The sequence below is a fragment of the Sarcophilus harrisii genome, chromosome 2 (assembly GCF_902635505.1).
Source record: "Sarcophilus harrisii chromosome 2, mSarHar1.11, whole genome shotgun sequence".
NCBI lineage: Eukaryota > Metazoa > Chordata > Mammalia > Dasyuromorphia > Dasyuridae > Sarcophilus > Sarcophilus harrisii.
In genome coordinates, this window is record NC_045427.1 from 475,244,151 (window position 1) to 475,254,530 (window position 10,380).

The 10,380-nt window shown below is 38.2% G+C and overlaps 1 long non-coding RNA gene across 1 annotated transcript; it reads right to left on the bottom strand.

Moving 5' to 3' along the window:
- Window positions 1-1,826: 1,826 nt before the first annotated feature.
- On the bottom strand, window positions 1,827-4,247 carry LOC116421170. Its single transcript, XR_004231473.1, has 3 exons — window positions 4,234-4,247; window positions 2,557-2,725; window positions 1,827-2,142 (listed from the first exon to the last, which is right to left on the bottom strand). It is a non-coding gene; the product is annotated as an uncharacterized LOC116421170 (long non-coding RNA).
- Window positions 4,248-10,380: the final 6,133 nt, after the last annotated feature.

Sequence of the window (10,380 nt, forward strand, 5' to 3'; positions counted from 1 at the left end):
AGTTAGATTTCTTTAGGTAAATTTCTTTATCTGTAAATGGGTATAACAATACTTGTATTACTTACTTACCCTATGAACAAAAAAGAGTCTTAGACATCACAGAAGTTGGAAGTTAATTTAGCTAGTATTTTAGACAGGAATGCCTTTGACATCAGTGACCAAAGGGCATCCAAACTCAGTTTGAATGCCTTCCCATTGAAGGGGGATACTGTAGCTATGGAGGCTCAACTGTAGGGGAAGTAGAGAAACCATCATTTTGGGGTTGCCCAGAAAGTAATTTGAAGACAACAATTTATTTAAAAATAGAGATTTTATTGTAGGGCAAAATTCATGTCTTTTTTTCAATCTTCTCCATCTAAGTCAGTCTCTGTGATTTGCATGAAACATGAGATATATAATGGAACATTCTCTTAGAGCATTCTCCCCACTACAATTTTACCTGGCCCCTTAATAATTTGTTTAAGAGAGTCCCTGGGAATATTTTCTAGTACTAGGGGGTAGGATAAAAACTAAAAGGATCTCTGACCATAATTAAGATATAGTCAAAGGGGGTGACAAAAAAATAAGATATGGTCAAGAAACTTAATGCTTAGCATAGTGCCTGACATAGTAGATGCTTAATAAATGTTTATTGATAAGTTGATTGATCAATTGGAAAAAATAGATCATTCTAGCCTAGTTTCTATTGGTTTTATTTTATTTTAACTGATCACAGTTATTTTAAAGTTGCTCGTAGCTTCAGCTGATATCCTTAAGAATTTATCCCTCTCTAACATGTGAGAGTATTATTAGTCACCACATCAAAGCAGATGATAGCAGAAATCAACAGATAACTGAATTTAGTACCCAGAAAAGAGTTTTTAAAAATGCCCAGAATAGAACTATAAAATCCAAAGGTTGTCTCAGTGGTTTAGCAGGATTAGAAGTATAAGTTCTCTGGCCATGTGTGTTCCCTTGGTCACACATGCTCCCTAAATCCTTCCTGTTCCAAGAACAGGTCCTTTTCACTTGTTACTCTGCAGCTTAGTGCTCTGGTCAATGTGTGCTCTTTAGGTGTGTGGGGAAGGCGAGTTTGTTGTTAATTGGTTATATAAATTTGATTAAATATCTATTAAATATCTTTTCTTTTTAACTTTTCTGATTAACTTAGTAAAAGTGCTTATAACCTATGGTTCTGAGTAGATGCTAATTCACAAAATGCCTTGAGATAGCTTTTTGAGGATTCACATATGGAAAGCTAGTGAGTTACTTTCATCATACTTTAGTCTACCTCTCTGCAAACCTAGTGCTCCCAGGTCTGACTTCTAAGGGTCAAGAAGAGCAATTCTACTCCTGTTCTTCATGGTGACTCTCCAAAGTTGTTTCTTCACTTGGCTTAGTACCTTCAATCAATTATGTATGGAATGGTCTTGAGTCCTTTAATCATTCTATTTACTATCTTTTGGACTCCAGGTTACTACTGTCCTTCCTAAAGGTCTGTATGACCCAGAACTGAAAGCCATATTCTGGAAGTGGCTTGACCAGGACAGAAAAGAACAGGATTTTCACTTTCCTGGTTAGGGATTCTGTAGTTCCCTTAAGGCAGCCCAGGAAGGCATGGGCTCTGGAGACTGCTATAGTCCATCTAATCTAATATCCTCATTTTGTGGAAGAGGGAAATGGGATCATGAGAGGTGGAAATCCTTTGCTTAATATCACCTGAGCCTCAATGCAACTCCAGTTTTTCTTACTCTGAATTCAAATTTCTTTCCACCAGACTGTTCATCCTTCTTGGATTGTTGTGAGAAAAATGCTTCGTAAACCTTAAAAACTTTTAAAAGGCCAGCAATAATTTATTATGATTGCAAAGGCAAAAGAAAGAGTTGGTGAATGAAGGGGGATGTACCCATCAAGAGATGCTAAACCTGTCACATGCCAGAAGTTTAAGGAGTAAGGTCAGTAACCCCATAGCACAGTAAGTATAGATCAAAAACTCTGAATGGGAGAGACAGTGGTCTTGATTACTGTCTTCTGTCCTTCTTCTCATCACTGTAGGAACTCAAGGCTAGGTAAGTTTTATGGGAAAAGAACAAGACAGGAACTTAGACACAGGACCAGGAACACAGGGAGCCTGGGTCGGGGCAGATACAGTTTGTTGTTTATCTGGAAAACAAAGAAAAGTTTTCATAACAACCCCTCCACCCTTTCCAACCCTGGCCATAGCCCTCTGTGAGCTCCATAAAATATACAATCTCAGAGCCCTTAGGGACCATTTATTTCAATCCTTCCACTTTATAGATGAGAAAAATCAGGCCCAGAGAGGAGTTGCCTCAAGTCAACCAACTCAGTACAAAGCCAGTTCTAGAATCCAGCACATTCTAAGTCTTCAGCTAGAACCTTTTCTAGTCCACTACATTGGGTATTGGAAACTCAGCCAGAGCACCCACTTCCCGACTTTTCTGCTAGATTGGGAGCCTGGCCCACCTGGTGCTCTGGGCTGAGGTCTCTCGCCCCATGGCATCCCTGCTTGCCTGACTCTAGGACTGAGGGGAGAGGGTGAGAGATCCCAACACTTACTTGGATTCCCGACAGGTCAATTGACATTGTTCTATGAATATGAAGTTGTTCTTGTTTCCTTTACAGCCCCCATAAGTGAACCGTTCGCATTTGTGGGTATGTGTGTTGTAGTAGTATCGAGGAAAAGAACCCCTGCAGTCACCAGGGACCATGGGCAAGCTACAGATGCCTGGGGGCAAGGTCACACAGTGTTAGGAGGCACAATGTGGGGGAGAGGTCCTTGGACTCCAAGAGGAGGCTTTTCCATCCTGGGCTCCAAGGAACCCCTCCCCAATATCTTCACCATCCTAGCCCTCATTCCTCTGGGGCTCTAAGGTATATAGGGTGCTTTCTCCTCACTCAGTGACATGGTCCATGCAAGTATCCCAGTTTTATGTATGGGGAAACAGAGGCTCAGAGAGATGAAATGTTGCATGACTTAAGTGTCAAAGCCAGGATTTGGAACCTGGTCTTCAGACTCCAAGCTGGGCTCTTTCTACCGCAGCAGGCTCGCTCTCTCTGGGCATGCCGAGTTCTGATGGTACCAGCCCTGGAGAAACAGCCTTGGACAGCTGCAAGAGAGCAGGCTCTCTGTAACAGCCACTAGAGGGGATGGTCTGGGCTATAAGCCAACAGTCAGGGGCAACAGTGAGCAAATACAGTTGTGCCAACCCGGACCTGGCCATACACACTCATCAGGGCCAACCTAGATGGTCTTTTTTTTCAGCTGAACTCCCCTCTCTGGACTCCAGTTTCCCCATTTGAAAAATGAAGAGATTGTATTGATGTATTGCTAATGTCCCTTCCAGCTCCAACATTCTAGGGCATTTTGGCCATGTCTTTTTGGACAGTGTTGGGCTTGGAGTTAGCAAGATCTGAGTGTGAATTCCTCTCCAGGGAGTAACCGGGGAGTCATTTAACTAATCTTCCAGCTTCAGTCTTCTCTCCCATCCAACAGGGATAAGAACACTGTAGGACTTTACTACCCAAAGTTGCTTGTGTAGTAGAAATTGTAATGAGATGACCAGCATTGTGCTAGTCACTAGAGATGCAAACACAGAAAAGAAACAATCCTTGATATTCAAAAGATAATATGAAATATTTTGCAAACCCTAAAGCATTACATGAATTATTATAATATTTTGTTACTATTCTATTTGTATTATTCTATTTTCCTTAGTTTTGACTAGATGATCTGCTGACTACCATTCTGTGCTCTGTTTTATGGTCCCTTTCATCTTAAATATAATATAATTATGTAGAGTCACAAATTTGGCAGAAGCAGGGACCTTAGAAGTCATTTAGTCAATCAGTCAATTAAGCAACACCCATTAATTATCTACTCTGTGCTAAGGTTTAAAAATAAAATAATAAACAATCACTACCTTAAGGAATTTGTATGCTCTCAGGGGAACTCCGAAATTGCTCCATTTTAGTAAGTAGGAAACTGAAGCCCAGAGGGGTTAAATGAGATGCCAAGGGTCGTATGGATAGTAAGTGATCAATGCAGAATTTGAATTCAGATCTTTTGATTTCAAATCCAATGTTCTTCCACAGTATTGTGCTAAGTCAACAGTCTATGTTGTTTCATATGATTTTGTTATTTCATTGTAATTGCAGCTAGTTCATCAGGGGGAAAGACTATGTAAACTAAGTTGCTCCCCACAATGTCTCCCTACCCAAAACTTCAGTACTCACTTGGAAGGCTAACTATTAGACATCATCAGGACATCATCAGGAATAACAGCAACGGTTTCAAAGTTTTCCATAAAAAAAAAAAAAAAAAAAAGAAAGAAAGAAAAAATTCCAAGAAGTCATTTTCATTGTTGGTCTAATCATGACACTTAGTGGGCCCCGTGGGAATTCTCACACTGAACTGGACCATCTGATGCACTTCTGGCAACCCAGCACACTCCCACAGTCCCTGTCACATTGCTCACTCCCCCCAGGGATGGTTCTTAGGTTGTATTCCCAGCACAAATGGCTCCTAGCTTCCAAGAGGCCCCACAAAAATATTCTGAGCCAGGGTGGAATTCCTGAATCTGAAGGGATGGGTCTGTCTTCTGTCTCCTGGGAAAGGGCCTCCTACACCTGGCAGCCTCCTGACCTCCCCTATCCCGTGGTCCCTAGCATGCCCTAAACACACAATGGTATCACACAAGCAAAGAACATATCTTCACTCAGACATGCTCCTGTGTGTACATGCCTATGTGGGAATACACATTCATACAAACATGGAAATACACTAAAAATCACATGACAGATGCTACAAAGTAAAGCTTTTTCTACCCAAATGGTCCCCACCTAATACCCCTTTCCCTCCAATCTTAGTCCTTACCTCGTACCTCTTCTTTTAATGGCCATTGGGCAGTGATAGGAGCAGCAGCAAAAATGATCATGTAGGTGAGAGAAAAAAATAGTTAGTTTTCTAATAGAGCTAAACTTGACCCTGAGCCCTATTTCTGGGATTTTACCATGAGCCCTTGCCCTCAGAACTAGCCCTAATCCCAGACTGCTCTCTGATTTCCTTATCCCAGAACCCTGACCCTGATCCCTCTTTCTTAATTATCACATCTGACCTTGGAATTTACCCCACTCTCCCTCAAGGCAAATCTAAGGCTGCTCCTTCATCTTTCTTCTTTCCCCTAAATGGCCTGAGATCCCAGACTTTGCCAATACTCAGAGCTCCTGAAACCTTCCAAATTCTTGGGCTACTTTCAGAGAAAATCCCAATCTGTGATGTCATAGAAGGATTGGGGTATAGCAACTACCCTCTCCCACTTTTTCTATCCTTAGGAGACCCTAGAAAAATGCTGGATCATGGCAGGGACCATGAGCTTGGAATGTTCAGCTAAAAGCAAGCCTGGGAGGGTTCCTCCATAGAACATGAGTACCTTCCCCAAGCCAGCAATATCTTCATCCCCTAAAACCTTTGTAGGAGCAACCAAGGCTTCTTTCTCCACAAAGTTCCCTTACCCATTCTAACAAATACTTATTTTCTTGGTGTTATGTTGAGTTATTGTTAGTCCTTTGCTCTCAAGGAGGACCCTGACATCAGGGAGGTGATGCATTAAGTCCAAGTGAATTGGATTTAAGTGAGGGAAGGCTGTGCAAGGTCACACTTTATCCTCCAGAGCCATCTGGGTCCAGAGGCCAGATATAGATCAAGATGACTGGAGATGGCTCTGGATGCAGTAGAGACTAAACTAAGGTCTTTAACAGGTCTCAGTTTGACTGAGGATACACACATTCAGTAATTAAAGGTAGATAGCATCTGAGGCAAAGAATCTCTCTTCTTGTACCTAATCAAAAAAAAATTAAAAACTAACTAAATAAATAAATCTGGGAGAAAACCCTCAGGGTTTCTGGTCAAAACAGAAGTGACTGTTATTTACATTCAGTCTGAGTCTACTGGGACCAAAACGGTGACCAAGTGGAGCTTGGCCTGGGACCTATTGTTAACCAATCAAGGAGAATCAGAGTGATTTGGGTTTAAGGCATGGTCCTTAAGATAGAAATCTAGCCAATAAACCCCAAGATATCTTAGGACAGTAGTGATAAGGAAGGAAGGAGAGGAAGGAAGGGAGGGAGAGAGGGAGGGAGGAAGAGAAGGAAGAAGGGAGGGAGAGAGGGAGGAAAAGAAGGAAGAAGGAAAAGAGGGAGAGGGAGAGAGGGAGAGAGAGAAAGAGAGAGAGAGAAAAGGAAGGAAGGAAGGAAGGCTAGCTAACTAACTGAAAGCATGTGGCAGCAAAAACACACATAGATTTGGGTGAGTCTGAGCTTTAGGCTCCTGAATACTGCTTCTCTTTTATTTCTTTCCTAAGTTTAGGTAGCCAAATAAGTGGATCTATTTAGCCTTGTAGGAAATCTTATGAACTTGAGAGGTCTAGAGATCCTGGGATCGTTGTTTGGAACTGACTGGTACCCAGGGGAGTTTCTGCATCAGAAAGGATTAGGAGAGGAACTCTATGAGATATTTGTAAAGCACTTAGCATAGTGCTGGCATACTGTAGGTGCTTAATACATGCTTGTTCCTCTGTATGTTTTAGGTTTTAGGGGTGGGAGCATAAAAGAGTTAGAGCATGAGAAAAGGCATCTACTACCTGTATTAAAGGGCAGGCTTCCCTGGAATCAAGCCTAGTTACTGAATGTAAGAATCCTAAGTAAAAGGGTCCCTTTGTGGAAAGGGAAAGAATGCAGTGCCAAAATCTTTTCTCTTAATTCTTTGATATGGATTAAAAGATACTGAAATGAAGTGATCCAAAGGAAAATAATTACAAATTGACTTCAACAATACCATCAAAATGAAGCTGGACCTAAATACATGATGGACCTAATCACATAATAAAATGTTTTAAGAAATGAAAGAGTATCTTGTTAGTAAAAACATACTTGAAATCTGTATTGAGATACGTCATCAACAAAAAATAGAAGATGAATTGAAAACAAAAGCCAACATGGAGAAAATGGTGGAAAATAAAAGAAATCAATAGAAAACAGAATACCCACACTGGAGAGGCAATTAGCCAAGGCAGCAGAAATGTCAGCAAAGACAAGTCCATAGGACAGCTCAAAGGGAGACAAAATTTAAAACATGGTAAAGCAGAGATGATAGACTTAAAAGGAAGAACTTAGATAATCTAAATATCATTACAAAGAAATAGTCAAATACCATTTTCAGGAAATTGTTCAAGAAAATTTCCCAATCTATTAGGATCAAGGGACAAATCTACAGATTGGTCATATTTATGAGTTATCCTGAAAAAAATTAGATTCGTGTCATCCAAAGACATTGGTATCTGACAGGATTTTGTCGGTAAAAAAAAGATCTAGTAAGAAAAGAAAAATAGCCCCCCCTCAAAATTATCTTAATTCTAAATCACATAAGATTATTTGTCACAAAAAAGAGAAAAGACTATATAATATGATTTTCAGAAAGAAAAATCGAACTGCATCTCAGAATCCTATACCTAAACTAAACTAGTATTAATATTAAAATGAATATTTTTGATTCCTCACAACATTTCTGATCACTTTTACAAGAAAGAAAAAATTCTGTCTTGAGCTTTTGATATATATATATCAGCCTAGGAATAAAAATCAGTAGTGAATATCAAGTAAAACTCTAAAGTATTAAATCAATAAAAGGGAATTCCATATCAAATTATACAAAGAAAATGAATTCATAGCTATACTATTTCTTTGGGGTTTTTTTTTTGTCTGAATCTGATTTCATGGGTATTATGAGCCCCACAGAGATGATAAAATTAATCATTAGCAGAAGAAGCATGTGTGAGTATTCCTCTATATCAACTAAGTTTTAGGTTAAAATACAAAAGAATCGAGAGAGAAAATATTTATATTGAGAGATTTCAATACTCCACTTTTGTTATGTGATAAACCAAATAAGGGCAGCTAGATGACACAGTGGATATTGTGCCAGAACTGAAGTCAGGAAGAATCATTTTCCTGAATTCAAATCTGGCTTTCTACAGACACTTAGCTCTATGACTTTGGGTAAGTGACTTAATCCTGTTTGTCTCATTTGAAAAATGAGCCAGAGAAGTAAATGGCAAACCACTCCAGTATGTTTGCCAAGAAAACCCCAAATAGGGTCATGAAGAATCATACACAACTGAAATGACTGAACAAGCAACAATGAAAATTAATAAAAAGCTTTGAATAAAGTTGCATATGCTGGAAGGAAACAGACTTGATATACATGTGGAAAGAACTAAAACAATTAATAGACAATTGTCTTTTTTTAAAATATGCAAAAGACAAACAAAATTAATTCATTCCTAAAAAAATAAGGAATTTATAATCATAAATTTTTAAATGCTACTTTTACAGATAATGACTTTTACAGATTAGAGTAGTAATAAGGGAAATGTGATAAAAAGATTAAAGTCTAAAATGAGATTTACTTAAGAGTAACAAGATCAAAAAAAATTTTTAATTAAAAACTATGTTAAAGCTAGCACAGTAACATATCATACCAAAATTTATGGAATGTAGATAAAACAGGAAAATATATTGTTCTGAAGGATTATATTTACAGAAGAGAAAGAGGCAAAATTAATGAGCTGTTTGCAATAGGAAATCAGCAAATTAAAATACCAGAAATAAGCATAAAAGAAGAGATCATGAATATCAAAGGAGGCATTTATTTATAAATAAAATTGAATGTTAATTCAATTAATTCAAAAATTGAATAATAATTGAATAAAAGTGAAAGACTACAAATTAATAATAAATAACATCAATAAACTATTAATAAAACATCTAAATTCACCAAAAAGAAGAAAAAAGAAAAATTTATTGAATTTAAAAAATGAGAAGGGTACTCCTGCTCACATTCACAACCTACACAAGAACAAGATCTAAGCAATATTTGGAGATTATACTAGAATGAATTCTAGAATGGAGGCAAATAAGCTAAAAAGAAAAAAAAAATGACCATATTAAGTCAATGACGTGCCTAGCGTCACATAGCTAATAAGTGTTTAAGGTCACACTTGGACTCAGGTCTTCATGACTCAAGGTCTGGCACTCTACCCACTGTGCCACATAGCTGCCTTCTATCCCTAGGTTACACAACCCCCTGTCTGTATCTATACCAGCCTTGACTTAAAGCCCATCTTTCTTAGTATTCACATACTTCACTGAGGATTGAGTTTCTCTATCTATATACAGTCACAAAGTCATAAAATGTCAGATCCTGAAGAGATCTTAGAATATGTCAGAATTAGAAGGGCCCTTGGATGATTTCATCAAAAAAACCACATCATTTATAGAAACTAAATTTCAGAGAGTTGAATGAATTTTCTCAAGATCATACAATAAATAAAAAAGATATACTTTTCTAGAAATAGAAAATCCAACTATTCTGATTCCAAGATCAGTGCTTGTTTTTCCAAAAATACTGCTCCTGGGCCCCAAAATCATGGGGTCATGATCCCTAACTACAACTTTTCCAATTAATTGCGTGGAATTTCATTATGGTAAAGTTATTTTTATCGCCATTATAGGCAATCTAGGTAAATTTTTTTAGTTTAGTATTTTATTTTCCCCAATAACAAGTAAGAACAATTTTTAACATTCTTTTTAAAAATTGAGTTCCAAATTCTCTTCCTTCCTTTCCACCTCCTTCACTAAGAAGGCAAGCAATCTGATATGAGTTATATATGGGTAATCATATGAAACATATTTCCAGGTGAAATTTTGAAAGGTGAAGCCTATCTCTGGGGTCCTTCTGAAGTCTCGTAAAAGGCGTCATGCCAGTGTTCTCTTCCCAAAACCCATTAGCTGACTTGTCCAGCAGGTCTGCCACACCTACGAGTAAACATGATGGAGCAATCATGACTTAACTTTAAGGCCATCCTTCCCAGGAAGCAAGATGGGAGAGGAAAATGGAATCCTATTTTCAGAGATTGTTGTCTATCAGTTCCTGCACACCTTCTCAGCAAATATCTCTCTGTAAAAGCTAATTTGTTCATTAATGTCAACTGATAGTGATATAAAGTTGATATTGAAAAGATATTAACAAGTCAACTGATATGGGGGAAACACACAGGATGGTGGCTCAAGATTCTTGTATTACTATAAGAGAAACCTCTATATAATCCCTCAGAGTTCTACAAATACATTCCTATGGTCTGGATTGTGTAGAGATGGTAAGGAAAAATGAAAGTCAGAATTATAGCATCTGAGTTAGAAGGGATTCTCTCATTAAGCTATTAGCTATCTTTCCCCACTTCTGGATTATCTGTAATTCTGCCAAGCATGCCATCTATTATTCCTTTATCCAGATCATTAAAAAAACCATATAATCAGCATGGGCCA